A 14,117-nucleotide genomic window follows, 5' to 3' on the forward strand; every position below is an offset into this window, starting at 1 on the left:
ACCCCAAGGTTTGTGCAATTTAACAAGAGACCCTGCCAATGTAGCTCTCAACTTCTTCTGTCTCTCATGTTATTTTTGCAATTTCTGAGTACACAGAGTCCAACAGATGTTCCACTAATGTCTGAGGCATCTTTCCGTGGCACACAAATATACAACCTAGCAGGATACTTGTGACAAAGGTCTCTTGTGTCCTTAAGCTATGATCAAACAGGACTCTGACAGATGGCACTGCTTGCACTCTCCTGGTGAAAATAGTCAGTAGCTTTCACACTTAAAATTGGAATTTGGAAATAAAAGGTGGGTCAGGGCAGGGGTCTTCACTGAGTTCTGCCAATCACCATCTTATAAGAGATACAAAAATGAGCAAAGCGTTTATGGATTTATTTCTTCAACAGGGACACAAAACCTGGAACAGACTATAATTATGACAGTGACCATCATGAGTTATAGCCATGTCATCAGGATCACAGCTCTAACACATTTTCATTTTCATGTATGTAAACAGAGTTCCTCATGATAGTACTAATTCTACTCTGAACACACCGTTCCAGGAAGCTGGTCGTCTGGCTGGCTGGGCTCCACACATGAGCATCACATAGTACCTGTCAGCAGACACCACTTAGCAGTACTGACCATTATGTACTCTAAAGTAAAAAGCACCACAAACTATCCATAACCTGTCATGTGAGGAAAACATTGCACATGGGGTGACACACACAGGCAGTGCACTGGCCATTAGGCACATGTGCATCGCACTTGCCTTCAGTTGGGCTGTCATAGGTCCACATGTGTGTACCACCTTTTCACTCTAAACCATACTGGAAAGCTCATAGCCCCAGAAAGGATGGCTTTCATCTTGTGAGCTACTGCCTCAGTGTCTAGGAGGTAAAGACAAGGAGAGAAGCTAGGAAGAAATAGAAGTAGGATCAGTCTGATGAACACAGGAGTTTGAAACCATGGGAATGAAAGCAGACTAGAGCAAAGCCTCATTCCATCAGATCCACTAACAGGAAATTCTGCATGCATCAATCAAGTGGAAAGTGCCAGCCTTCTTGGTGCATATGTCTGGACAGAATTTGATTCCGGAGGAGATTGGCTTCCCTCCGGGGCTGGCGGCCGCTGTGAGTGATGTCACCAGCTGGTTGGCAGTGAGGTGACAATGTAAATCAGCTGCTAAGCAGCAAGGACAAGCACAGACCAAGGACTAACCACAGGGCTGAAAGGGAGAACTCTCACCTGGGAGGCAGAATGGAGGCGCCAGCTGAGTCCTGGAAGCAGATGGTGGACGGGGCCTGTGGCCACAGAGAGAATTCAACACAGCAGTATGGTAATACAGCTCAATTCTCAGGATGGCTTTGTGCAGAGAAAAAGTCTGGGGAACTGGCCCTCTGCCGCGCAGGTCGTCCTGTTCCTGGGATGTTTTTGTGTGAAGACAAAACCTGGGTCTTGGCCCTACAGTGCTAGAAGATAATTTTGGTTTCATTACTCTCAAATTTATTCTCTGCATCTTCCAGGTGGTAAAATGCCATTTCCCAGCATATGATACCTGAAAACTGACAGCAGACCTCAAACCTTATTTTGGTACCTGAGCTCCCAGCAGCACAGACCCTGTTCAACTCTTCAACCTCCTCTCTAGCCCCTCTGCCCACTGATCGGTGGTCATTCATAGCAAGCTATACCCTTTCTACTTCTGTGGGTCCACAGGAAGATCTCTCTCCCATCTCAGCTCTGTCTTTCCCTTGCACACACCATTGTTATCCATTCTTCAACACTTCTCAGCCCTTGGCCCCTGCAGGAAGCTCTCCCTGACTCACTTGACATGGCCCTATCATTGAATTCTGGCTTTGACTTCTCTTACCTTGCATTCCCCAGGCTGAGATCCCAAGGGGAAGGTCAAGCTCTGGTTTTCTTATTTTCTCTACCACTTAGCATGTTTCATTGATGTTTAAATATTCCTTTTGATTTGGGTTCAAATTTAAGCTGTGTTTTATTTTGGAAATTTGTTTTTCCTTCATAGGGAAATCCTAAAAAATATTCAAAAGCCATTCATTGATCAGAGCTTTAACAACAAAGGGAAATATGAAAATGTGCCCATTGTGGCCAGGAAAGTTGGAGCATTCTCTTTGCAGTTGTCATTTCCTCATCTTCTAATCCCAAATTTAACTTAGGGCTGAGTTAGATGGCATCCTGTAGGCATTAAAAAGTGTATGTAATACACACAGTTCCTACATGCTTCAGTGCCAGGTGTGCTGCTGAGCAGACTAAGGAGATCCAGCAAACTGTTCCCAGATCTATAAATCAGGCCCCAGAAGTGAGCTTCTCCAGTTCTGAGGGAATAAAGAAGAAGAGAGGGATGATTAGCTTTTTATCAATTGTATTCCTAGGCCTGGCTCATAGTCAGGTTCAGGCACAGAGGGTAGCTAAGTTTTGCATTATAATTTATTGTTGCTTAAAACCTTGGCTTTGTATCTCAGGCCTGGGAAGCAGAACCTTTCCTTAGACTAGAGGATACACAGTTGATGCAGGAATGCTGGCCCTCTCCTTAGAACTGGATTAGAAATCTGCTTGTCCCAACTCTTGTTAAGTGATGATGTGGAAGGACAGGGTACTTTAATTCACAATTACTTCTTCTTTGACATTGATTACCTAATCATAGTTCTGCCATAATCTCCTGGTGGGAAGTGTGTTTTCATCTCATTTATCTCACCTGTTAGAATAAAGACAGGGGATGTGTCCTATTCGTTACTCTATTCCATTCCAACAGCAGAAGGTAGGTGTCTGAAAAAGGCAACTACATGAATGAATAAGTTAGATCATCTTCAATGATTTTTCAGGGATTTAATGCATACTTATTAGAGTTAAATGGCTAACCTTTGTGGGATAAAGTACAAAGTGACCTACAAATGCCACCGTTACAACAAAAGGAGGGAGGAGATATTACTGTCCCATTTCATAAATGAAGGCACATAAGGGAACACACAACAGCATGTGGTGAAGTGGTGCTTTGTGTCCAGGCCAGGCCTGCCTCTGTTCTCATTATCTTCTTCCAAGCCTTGCTTAACTCTTGTCCCCAGAGAAAATATGGATGTTCATATCACATATTTGTAAGGTTGCATATCACATTGCATTGTGATTCCTGAGTTGTGCTAGTTGGTGAGATCTTTGAAGACAAACCTGCTCTTACAGCTGTTAGCTGATTGGCACTGACTGGGTGGCACAGGGAGGCTGGAATTCTAGATGGAAGGAATTGTGGGGCCTGGGACTGTGGTCAGAAGGGACACTGAGGGATGGGGCCAGGAAAGAACAGGGGTGGGTGGGGACCTGGGAGTCTAGAATGGTCCTCAGGAGTGTGGACCACAATGGGGAGAGGAGATGGAGCATCTCATTTGGGCCACAGTGTCTCAGAGACAAGATTGGCAGTACTTGTTAAAATGTTACACAGTCCAGTTGGTCCTCTCCAAGAAGTTTTCTGAATCCTTGGCTTTCAGTGACAGAGGATTTTACTTTTTACTTGGGGAAAGAGGGATTTTGGAACTAAATCATAAAAATAATTTTGGAATTTGAAAAGCATATGGGAGACATATGACTTTGAGTAAAATTCTATGTAGCAAAACAATTAGGGGAGAAAGTGGAAATGACCAGTTATGAGGTGCACATCTTTTAACTGGAGACATTACTCTTGTGTAATGTGGCTAATTTGCTCAACATGAGTACAGAGAGTATCTCCTATTTGCCAAAATAAGTTATTAATAAAATAGTTCCTGAATAGATGTGACATTTTATAAGCACAAGAATTATTGCTTTTTTTAAAATTTTGTTTGTTTTTGAGAGACAGTGCAAGTGGGGGAGAGGCAGAAAGAGTGAGACACAGGTTCTAAAGCAAGCTCCAGTGTCTGAGGTGTCAGCACAGAGCCCAACGTGGGACTTGAACTCACAAGCTGTAAGATCATGACCTGAGATGAAGTTGGACACTTAACTGACTGAGCCACCCAGGCACCCCTTATAAGCATTATTTCTAGCTGTTACTCAATCCTTCTGGATCAATATTATCACCATTTCACAGCAAAGGAATCTGAGACTGGACAAGATTGAATATCTTGCCAGGTATCATAGAAAGGAGCACATAGAATACATTTAAACCCATCATTGTAATCTCTTTTACAAATTTGAGGAAGGAAGGAGGAAGGAAGGAAGGAAAGAAGGAAGGAAAGAAGGAAGGAAAGAAAGAAGGAAAAGGAAAAAAAAAACCTCAATGGACTTGCATTCTGACTGTAGAGACAAAAGTGAATCTGTATGACATGGTGGCGCAATAAGATAAAAGCAGTGTAAGAGAACAGCTAAAGCTCACCAGTGATGAGTTTGAGAGCAGTGAGACTCACATGGAGTATTTGGAAGGCCAGCACAGCCTGGGTATCTGCCTGTGATGAGCCTAAGGAGCATCTTAAAAGCCTTTAGAACCAAACAGGGTCAAATTGGAGGCAGCTCTTTAAAGCCTCTCCCTTATCTGGTATGGGAGGGTGGGTCAGCACAGTGGGGCCTGAAAGGTGTGCTGGGGCTTGGGATGGGCCCTGAGCCAAGCCTCATGGGCCTGAAGTTGTAACAAATGAATAACACATAGATGTTATTCCCCATATTCCCCATAGGCTCATGGGGAAAGCAACAGTGGTATGCCTTCTTTTTGAAGCATGAGCATAGGGGAGAAGCTAAGGAAAAATAACCACATGAGGGAAATGAAGTGGATAAAGGCAGATGGAGGGAAGTCTGGTAAAATTCTGGAGATTACATTGAGAATATTTATAGATATTGCACAGAAGCAATGAGTAGGTTTTCTGGGGAAGGTCTTTCAGATATAGAAGTTTTGACCATTATGGAACTGGCAGAATAAGCAGGCATGAGCAAATTTCATATAAAAAAAAGCAGTAGAAGGCCTTTGGTAGCTTCAGAGCAATCTGTGCCCCAGGCTCATCAGAAGCATGGGTGATGGTGGATGGCTCTAGTCTCCATATAAATGAGCATCTTGTAGGAGTAGACAGTAGTTCTTATAGGTGCCTTCGGAATATAGTGTTTATATTTAAACATCCACATAAAAACCACAACATTTCTTGTTTTTGTTTGCTTAAAACAACATTTAAAACACTATAGTTTTTACTAGTACCACTATATAAGAGGTGAGCCAACACAGACTTACCTCTAAGGTAATATTTAAAAGAAATAAACCTGAGGGGCGCCTGGGTGGCGCAGTCGGTTAAGCGTCCGACTTCAGCCAGGTCACGATCTCGCGGTCCGTGAGTTCGAGCCCTGCATCGGGCTCTGGGCTGATGGCTCAGAGCCTGGAGCCTGTTTCCGATTCTGTGTCTCCCTCTCTCTGCCCCTCCCCCGTTCATGCTCTGTCTCTCTCTGTCCCAAAAATAAATAAACGTTGAAAAAAAAATTAAAAAAAAAAAAGAAATAAACCTGAGATTCTTCAGGATCAAGATGATATCCTAAGTGATAATGTTTAAACACTTTCCTCTGCCAATTTCCCACTAAAATGACTCAACAAATATAAAAGACCAAATTCTATATCACAGTCAGTAGCCATGAAAAATTGAACACTGACCTACAAAATCTCTGACAGCTCATCTTTAACTCTCAGTATGAATGAAGCATGTGAATGTTTGCAAAGAGCAAGATCACAGAACCTAGGAAAACTACAATTCTCTTAGAACAGCACAGTGTGAGCATTTAAAATAAATGTTTTCCTGTCAGATAAACTTACCCCAGGAAGAAGAAATGTACAGTAAAAAGAGAGCAAACTGCTTCAACAATAAACGCCCAAACTCTAATCGTATTTTTGAAAGCTGCAGGAAAGATGGAGAATTGGTGGGCAGCGGTAGAAAGTTATGAAAAGCAGCAATCTCAAGGAGTTATTAGATGTTAAAAAAAAAAAGAGTGGCATGATTACTGAAATAAACAGCACATTGGAAACTAAGGAAAAGCAAACTATATAATTACTTAAAGGGATTCTCCTGCATCTCAGATGAAAGAGATAGACAGAGGGAATATATGAGTGATAAAAAGAAGTAGAAAGATTTTCAGTCCTGAAATGGGTGCATTGGGAATTCCAGAAGACAGGATAGAGCAAGTGAAAGAGAGACACGAACAATAACTTCTCTGAACTGAAATAAAAATAAATATAAATAAATAAATCTCAAATAAATAATGCTAAATAGCAAAACAATCAAAAGTTAAAGTAATTTCACATTACTATTTTTGATATAATTTAATTTTTAATATAATTTAATTTTTGTGAATCTTGATGCAAATGTTGAGAAAGATTTCTCTTTTTTTTTATTATATGAAATTTATTGTCAAATTAGTTTCCATACAACACCCAGTGCTCATCCCAAAATATGCCCTCTTCCATGCCCATCACCTACCCTCCCCTCCTTCCCACCCCCCATCAACCCTCAGTTTGTTCTTAGTTTTTAAGAGTCTTCTTATGCTTTGGCTCTAAGTTTATTTGTTTGTTTGTTTGTTTGTTTGTTTGTTTGTTTTTGAGAGATAAAGAGACAGAGGGAGAATGAGATCAGTGGAGGAGCAGAGAGAGACTCCCAAGCAGGCTCCGCTCTGTCAGCAGAGCCCCACTTGGGGCTCGAAGTCATGAACTGTGAGATCATGACCTTAGCTGAAATCAAGAGTTGGGCACTTAAATGAATGAGCCACCCAGGCACCCCTTAAGGTCACTTAAAATAAAATAAAAATTCTTCCTCTGACCAATTCAAATATTATTGTGTACTGCATCACTGAGAAATAAAAAAAGTTTTTCATAAACAACAAAAACATATCAAGTAAAAAGAAAGGGCATACAGTTACTTCAAATACATGCATGTGTTTCTGATATGCAGTAATTTGACACTTTCATCCTCAGCACTCAACTCAGAGTTTGAGTCTAAAGTGCTTCACACCTGGAGGCTCAAGTTTTCTCTGAATCAATATTGCAGGGATGGCTCTTAATCTGTGCTAAAGATTGAGAATTTCTGAGCACCATTTGTACCTGCCACACAGTTTGGAGGAAAATGGAAGAATTCTGGACAGAAATGTGCTTTGTATGTTTGGGGAACAGCAAGATCAGCAGGCCTTGTAACTGTTGAGTTTGGAGAAGTTCATGGAAAAGAGGTCACTAAATGTAGGGCTTACAGACCATGCTAAGGCTTCTATGTTTCATTCTAAGTGTGATGAGAAATCACTTATGTGACATATTTACATTTTAAGAGCCTTGTTCTAACTTATTTGGCAGAATGGACTGCATAAGGGCAAGAGTGGATTTACAGATACCAGGGAGGAAGTTATTTTATTTGTCAGGATGAGAAAGGTGAGGATGCTTTACATGAGGATGCCACTAAAAGAAGCAGTCAGATTTGAGATATGTTTGAAAGCCAGAGTTTTAGGTGGATTAACTTTTAGAGAAAGGCAGAAAGCAGATAGCAAAACTGTGAGTAAGCCTCAATAAAGGATAGTGAGGGAAGAAAGGTAGATAGAAAGGAAAAGAATTGAGATATGAACTAACGGTATTGACTTCAAAGGGCCTACAAAGTTTCAAAGAGGAGGAAGAAAGAGTGCTCTGGAAATAGCAATGTGGAAGAAAGAAAACCAGCTGCACATTTATGCTTAATGTGCATGACATGGGGAAAGGAAAAGAACCCACTAATAGAGGAGTAAGTCCTCAGGGGAAAGCTAGGGTTTGTTTAGAACAAGATTGTGAAGGGAATTTTCAAAGAGATTTACTATATAGAGGATTTTGCTAATGAGAACTGATAATCTTCAGGGCAGAGTAGAAGGGTTAGGTAATGAGGGCACATTAAAAGATTGGTGATTAAGTGAAAGAAAGAACTCAATGAAAGTCTGCATGAAGAGTGCCTTGGGATTCTTGTTATGACATCCCAAAGAGTGACTTAAGGCATGATGAAATTATTCCTAATGGTCTGCTTTGAGGAAGAGAAAAATCAGTTCCAATTATCCCTCTTTTCTGGACTGTTCCTTTGATTGTTTAAAACTGGTACAGCATAATTGAATTATATGTCCTTCAGAATTAAATAGCATCCTTTGCAAATTACTTGGAAACTTCTGACAGATGAATGTCCATTTCCTGAGTCTTAGGCATTTATAAAAAAGAAAAATTGGTCACACCAATTTGCCAATTCTGAAATTTCAGCTACCTAGTTCAAGAGACCTGGCAATATCCATTAATTGTAATTATAATGCAATTCTCATCTTTGTTTCTTTCTATGTAATGTTTCTTTTTTTTTTAATCTGATTTTTAGATGTCCTCGGTTTGTAGCAGTTTGACTAAGTTTTCCTTGTCCTTCTCCAAGGACAGAAGTCTTCATTGACACCCTTACATCAGAAAGAGTGTATGTTTGCCTAGGGCAGGAGATTTTTCTGTCTCTTCCTCGGTAACCTAACCTAAGGTTTTTGCTTTGCAAGGGAAGAGTCCAGGGAAGCAGTCAGTGTTTCATATCTCTCTTACTTGTGAATCTTTGTGAGTCTAGTGGAAAGTCAATGAGAAAAACCTTGCAAGTGACTGAACACTTCCTTTGTGTCTGATACTCTAATTGTTTCAACTAGTATGTTAATACATAGCTAAACTTTTAAAATGTTAAAATTTTTAACTGCATTTTTTTCTAATTTTTATGGCAGCTACTTTTTCCTAGTTTGCTTTGCCCAAAATGAAAGAGTTCATGCATCCTGTCTATTCTTGGAAAGGCTTTGAATTTCCTTAAAATCCAGTTCACCTGATTGCCTTGTGTTTTCAGCCCTCTTGTGAGTTAAAAAGTGTTATGATTTTATAGGTTATGCAACTTTATCACCTAATGGATGATAGGAGAGTTGTAAGGATCAAGGTGGCATTGCCTTTCTTTTTCCCATATTTTAAACAGAAGTGGGACCTTCTTAACTAAAACTTATGTCACAATAAAATATGTAGAATAAAGAATTAATATTAAAAATACATGGAAAACACAAAAAAGGAAGTGAAAACCTAGGATATTCAATGTTTAGGTAAAGGATAAGAGAAGTTCTACCAGAAGAAGCAAATGTGAATGAGGAAGAAAGAAAATTCAAAGACTATGACTGAGAACATTTTCAAAACTAATAAATGGTATCAAGGTTCAAAAATTCAAAGTTCCATACACCAAAGCAGAATAAATTAAATATAAGCTATTAAAAGCAAAATAAAATGGAAAATATTAAAAGCTACTAGGGATGCATATTATCTTCAAAAGAGAAATAATTGGATTGTCAGTTGACTTCTTAACAAAAATAAAGGAATTCAAAAGAAAGTGAAATAATACTTTCAAACTAATGAAACACAATGTGTTTTTCTATAATACAAAACCAAGGAAAATTCCCTAAAAATAAAAATGAGGTAAACTTCCAGTGGACACAAACTCATGTTAACAGCAGATTTATTGAATATTTAAAAATCCATTCCAAACAAATATAATGATGCCAGTGAAAATAGTGGAATAAGGACTTCCAAAAATTTACCACTCTATAAAAGACATTTTTAAGTTTCAAAAATTGTCAGAATCAACTTATGCAGAGGTCTGAAATTTACCTACAGCTTCCCAGGAATGTTTACTTAAGAAAAACAACTATCTGTAATAACAGCAAACTTAGTGGTGTTTTAATGTGACTTAGTCCCATCTCTTGTTCTCTAGCTCAGTGATACTCTTCAAATATAATAGCACACATTTCTATGGAAGCGTCACAGGTGCTGCTGGAATGGTGTAACTGTTTCAAAACCTCATTCTTACAGAATTGTCATTATTTGACATGTGTGATTGCTTCAACAAAGACCTGATTTCAGAAAGTGGCTCAAATGTCACCCAGTGTGAACAGCTATCTTCCTGGAGGCTTCTGTTGAAGGAAATTACAGGTAAGCCTTTTAATTTGGCAGCTGCCAGAGGCAATAAGAGTTAGGGAGAGCAATAGACTAAAAAGTTTTATAGAGAGTTGAGGAATGAGCTATTCATAGGTTCTTTGAAAAGTCTGACATGTTCTGAGATTCTGTTAGGTCACACACATGGGTGGGGCTACATTCAAATTCAGGGAAGACATAAGAATGTCATAAACCAGTGTCTCTAGCTGAGCTTGAGACTCCACACCATCAGGAAGTGAAAGCTAAAGTGGAGGTATAAATTGCTCAGCTGACTGTTGAATGTGCACACAGAACCCCTAGGCAAAAACTGGGATATTTATTGGTTCTGTGGACTCAAGGAGATCTCTGTTCAGTCGCTGGATAAGCACAAAGCTAAGAACAGACTGCAAAGGCCACATGTGGGGGGAAAAAAGTACAGACTTTAAAGAATTAGTTCTGAAAAGTCACTAAATAAGCAAATCACAGCTGGACTGGGCAGAACCAACAACAAACCTAGGGAGAGGGCAGAATTTTATTTCTGGGATTGCTGAATTAAAATGTACAGTATTCTGGGGCACCTGGGTGGCTCAATCAGTTGAGTGGCCAACTCTTGACATCAGCTCAGGTCATATCCCAAGGTCATGGGATTGAGCCCTGGGTAGGGCTCTTCACTGAGCATGGAGCCTGCTTGGGGTTCTCTCTTTCTCTCTTCTTCTGCCCCTCCCCAACTCATGTGCATTGTGCATGTGAACTCTTTCTTTCTCTAAAATAAAAAAAAATACAGTATTCAACATTAAAAATTATGAGACATGCAAATAAAAAAGAGGTATGACCTAGAGCCAGGAAAAAAAAAACAACAACAACAAAGAATGGAAATTGTTTCGGAAGAAGTCCAGTCATTGTTCTTATTGGACTTTAAATTAGCTATTTTAAATATGTTCAAATCACTAAGGGAAAGTGTGAGAATTATGTCTTTCCAAATAGAGAATATCAATAAATGCATCAGAATTATGTAATGGAAATTCTGGACTTGAAAGTACGATAATAGTTCTCCTGCATGAGAAATATTAAGGGAGTCACTCAGGCTCAAGTAAAAGGATACAATACACATTAAAGAAATGAAGAATCCCAGTGAAAGTAACTGCATAGGTAAATATGATAGATGGTATTAATGCACATTTTTGCATTTTTAAATCAGATGATTTAAAAGTTAACTACACAAAGCAATAATTACTGATTTATATTGATGAACACACAATGAATAAAGTGATATTTTTGTGACAATACCAGAATAAAGGGGGAAGTAGGATCTGTCTATCTACCTATGCAAAATTATTGTATACTACTGAAATTAAGTTGATACTAATCTAAATTAGATTGTTATAAATTAAGATATTAATTAGAATCCTCAGGGCAACCAATAAAAAATTATTCAAAAATGCATAGGAGAAAACAAAAACAAAAAGAATAAAAATGGTACAATAGACAACACATATTTAACACCAAAGATGATTACAATGGAGGTAGAGTAACAAAAAGTACATTACATATAGAAAATAAATAACAAAGTACCAGATGTAAATCCTACCTTATCAGTAATCTCATTAAATAAAGATGGGTTGAATTCTCCAATTAAAAAACATGAAATGGCAAAATGGATAGAAACCTGTTAAAGTATACACTGTGTATAAGAGACACACTTTAGCTTCAAAGACATAAATATGTTGGAAGTAAAAGGATGGAGATGGATATACCATCCCAACAACAACCAAATGTGACTTAAATTCACTGTGCTAATATGTCAAAATAAATTTTAAGATAAAAAATCTTTAAGACAAAAAATATGATAAAGATAAAGGGTCAATATATCAAGAAGATCTAATTATTGAAAATATGTATGTATTGCATATTTAACAACAGAGCATCAAAATATATGTAGCAGAAACTGACAGAATTTAAGACAGAAGTAGATTATTCAACAATAATAGTTGGAGACTTCAATAACACACTTTTGATTATTGATAGACAAACTAGAAAGATTATCAGCAAAGAAACTGAGGGCTTTGACAGCAATATAAGTCAACTGGACATTAAAAGACCACTCTATAACACTACACCAAATGATTAGAATATGTATTCTTCTCAAGTTTACATGAAAAATTTTCTAGAATAGACCAAATCCTAGGCAATAAAATAAGACTCAATAAATGTAAAATAACTACAATGGAATAAAGTTAGAAAGCAATAAAAGGAGAATTTGGTACATTAACAAAACAACATTGTCCTAAATAAACAATTGATCAAAGAAGAAATCACAAAAGTGATTAGAAAACACTTTAACGTAGATGAGAACTGGAACATAATATACCAAAACTTACAGAATGCAACAAAAGGAGAACTCAGATGGAAACTGATAGCTGTAAGAATCTATGTTAAAAAGGAGAGACCTAAAATCAATAACCCAACCTTCCACTTAAAGAAATTAGAAAAAAAAACAAGCAAAGCAAACTCAAGGCAATTAGAAGGAAAGAAATAGAGATTAGAGTGTTGCAAGATAAACTGAAGTATATTATAATTTTAAAGAGTTTATTTGAGCATACATTCATGTGGAAGCAAAGCCAGAGATTATTTGATTACTTATAGTTTAAACAATTTCCTTTTTGGGGAAAGCCTGGTTGGCTGTTTGTACTTGGTTATACTTAGATTTCATTTTCTTAGATTTCAGTGCATTGATTCTAGCTTAGGTTTTGTTTATATGAGCTACCAGGGCATTAGTACCACCTGGTCTACTGGCCTCCTCATTTAGTTACTTTAACAATTTATCCCTTTTGATCATCTTTTCATACATAACAGATTGACCAAAAATTTGGTATTAGCACCACTCTCAGGTATCATTAGGTTAAATTGCTCTTGTCTTGTCATAAAATTCATTTGTATGATGTCATGTTCGTGGAAGGATTGTTTCTGCTGTTCATTTCATTGTTTATTTTGTTTCTGTTTCTCCAAGCACAATGAGACGATCTGATATAGTGCTGCTGGCTACACACAGAAATTTAAGACTCATGAGAAAACCCAGTGCACTAGGGGGAATAAAGCGATGACTCTCAAGAGGAGGATATCAAGAGATTGAAGTATATTTCTTAGCCAGAGCCCCCGTGAACCAAATCAATTGGTACCAAATAAATCCAAGAGTGTACCTGACAAAGTATTAACCTGTTTTAGTCAAGTGACAAGTAATTTTTGTATTTAAGTTTTTATAATACCAAATGTGTTGATCTAGATACAGCAGGAAGTAATTGCTATGGCACAGAATTCTCCTTGTATAGCCAACAAATAATTTAAATTCTACTTTCTAAAACCAACTTATCAGCTCTAAACAATCCTTATGCTAAAAAGGCATATTTTGGGATGGCATATTTGTTACCCTTTATTCCCTGCCTTTGAAATTTCTTTAAAAAATTTTATAGTTTAGAAGTTGAATTTGTAGATTGCTTCATCTCATTGAATCAGTTTTTTACTCTTGATAACAGGTCAATTCATTAAACAGTTGTTTTTCATTTCAGGAAGTTGTGTTGCAGGTGGGCTCCCAAAGTGAGGCCTATATGGTATGGGCAAGCAGATATTTATTAAGAAGCATTGCTATGGAAACAAAAGAAAAACAAAGGTAATAGTTGGAGCAGACTAAAAATCAGTTTCTGAGCCCACAGGAAAATGAGCCAACAATTTCAGATGTTGGGCTCCTAGACATTAGGCTTGAAGCATCTTCTGTAATTTGAATGTTTCTGGTGATGTCAGTAAGTGTACTGGTGAAACTTCTGGGTGGTTCACATGGCGGCAGGCACAAAGGTTGTCCGTACATGAACGATTGGGATGATGTCTATGAAATTTATATTAGATAATCCAGCTTCAGCTTGCAGGGCTACTGGAAAATGGGCATTTTTGTTCTTAGTGATTCCAAATCAAAAAGCTGGAAGAAAATTGAAAATGTTAATTTGGAGAGTTGTAGCCAGATATTGGAGGAAATATATGAAAAATTTAGGATCCAGTCAATTTTATAGGTAAATAGCAAAACCTCAAAGACAGTGAATAGGACTGGGATCTCATATCCACAAGGGTGTTTTACGGTTTTATACTAAAACTTAAGTTTTCTGTCTTTAATTATTCCCAATTTCCAAAAAAGGCAATCACAGTAAGGCACACTTGTTTGCAAAACAAG

General features: G+C 37.9%; 1 long non-coding RNA gene across 3 annotated transcripts in view; it reads left to right on the forward strand.

Annotated features, from left to right (window-relative positions):
- Nucleotides 1–1,138: 1,138 nt before the first annotated feature.
- The window catches only part of LOC123598745, a 40,949-nt gene continuing 27,970 nt past the window's right edge, over nt 1,139–14,117 (forward strand). Inside the window, exons 1-2 of one of the 3 annotated variants that reach the window (XR_006712766.1) lie at nt 1,139–1,327; nt 13,465–13,565. This is a non-coding gene — a long non-coding RNA (uncharacterized LOC123598745). The remainder of the gene's footprint in view (nt 1,328–13,464; nt 13,566–14,117) is intronic. The other 2 variants (XR_006712764.1, XR_006712765.1) reach the window with 2 other exon arrangements.

Source organism: Leopardus geoffroyi, chromosome C1 (genome assembly GCF_018350155.1).
Source record: "Leopardus geoffroyi isolate Oge1 chromosome C1, O.geoffroyi_Oge1_pat1.0, whole genome shotgun sequence".
In the NCBI taxonomy this organism is placed as follows: Eukaryota; Metazoa; Chordata; class Mammalia; order Carnivora; family Felidae; genus Leopardus; species Leopardus geoffroyi.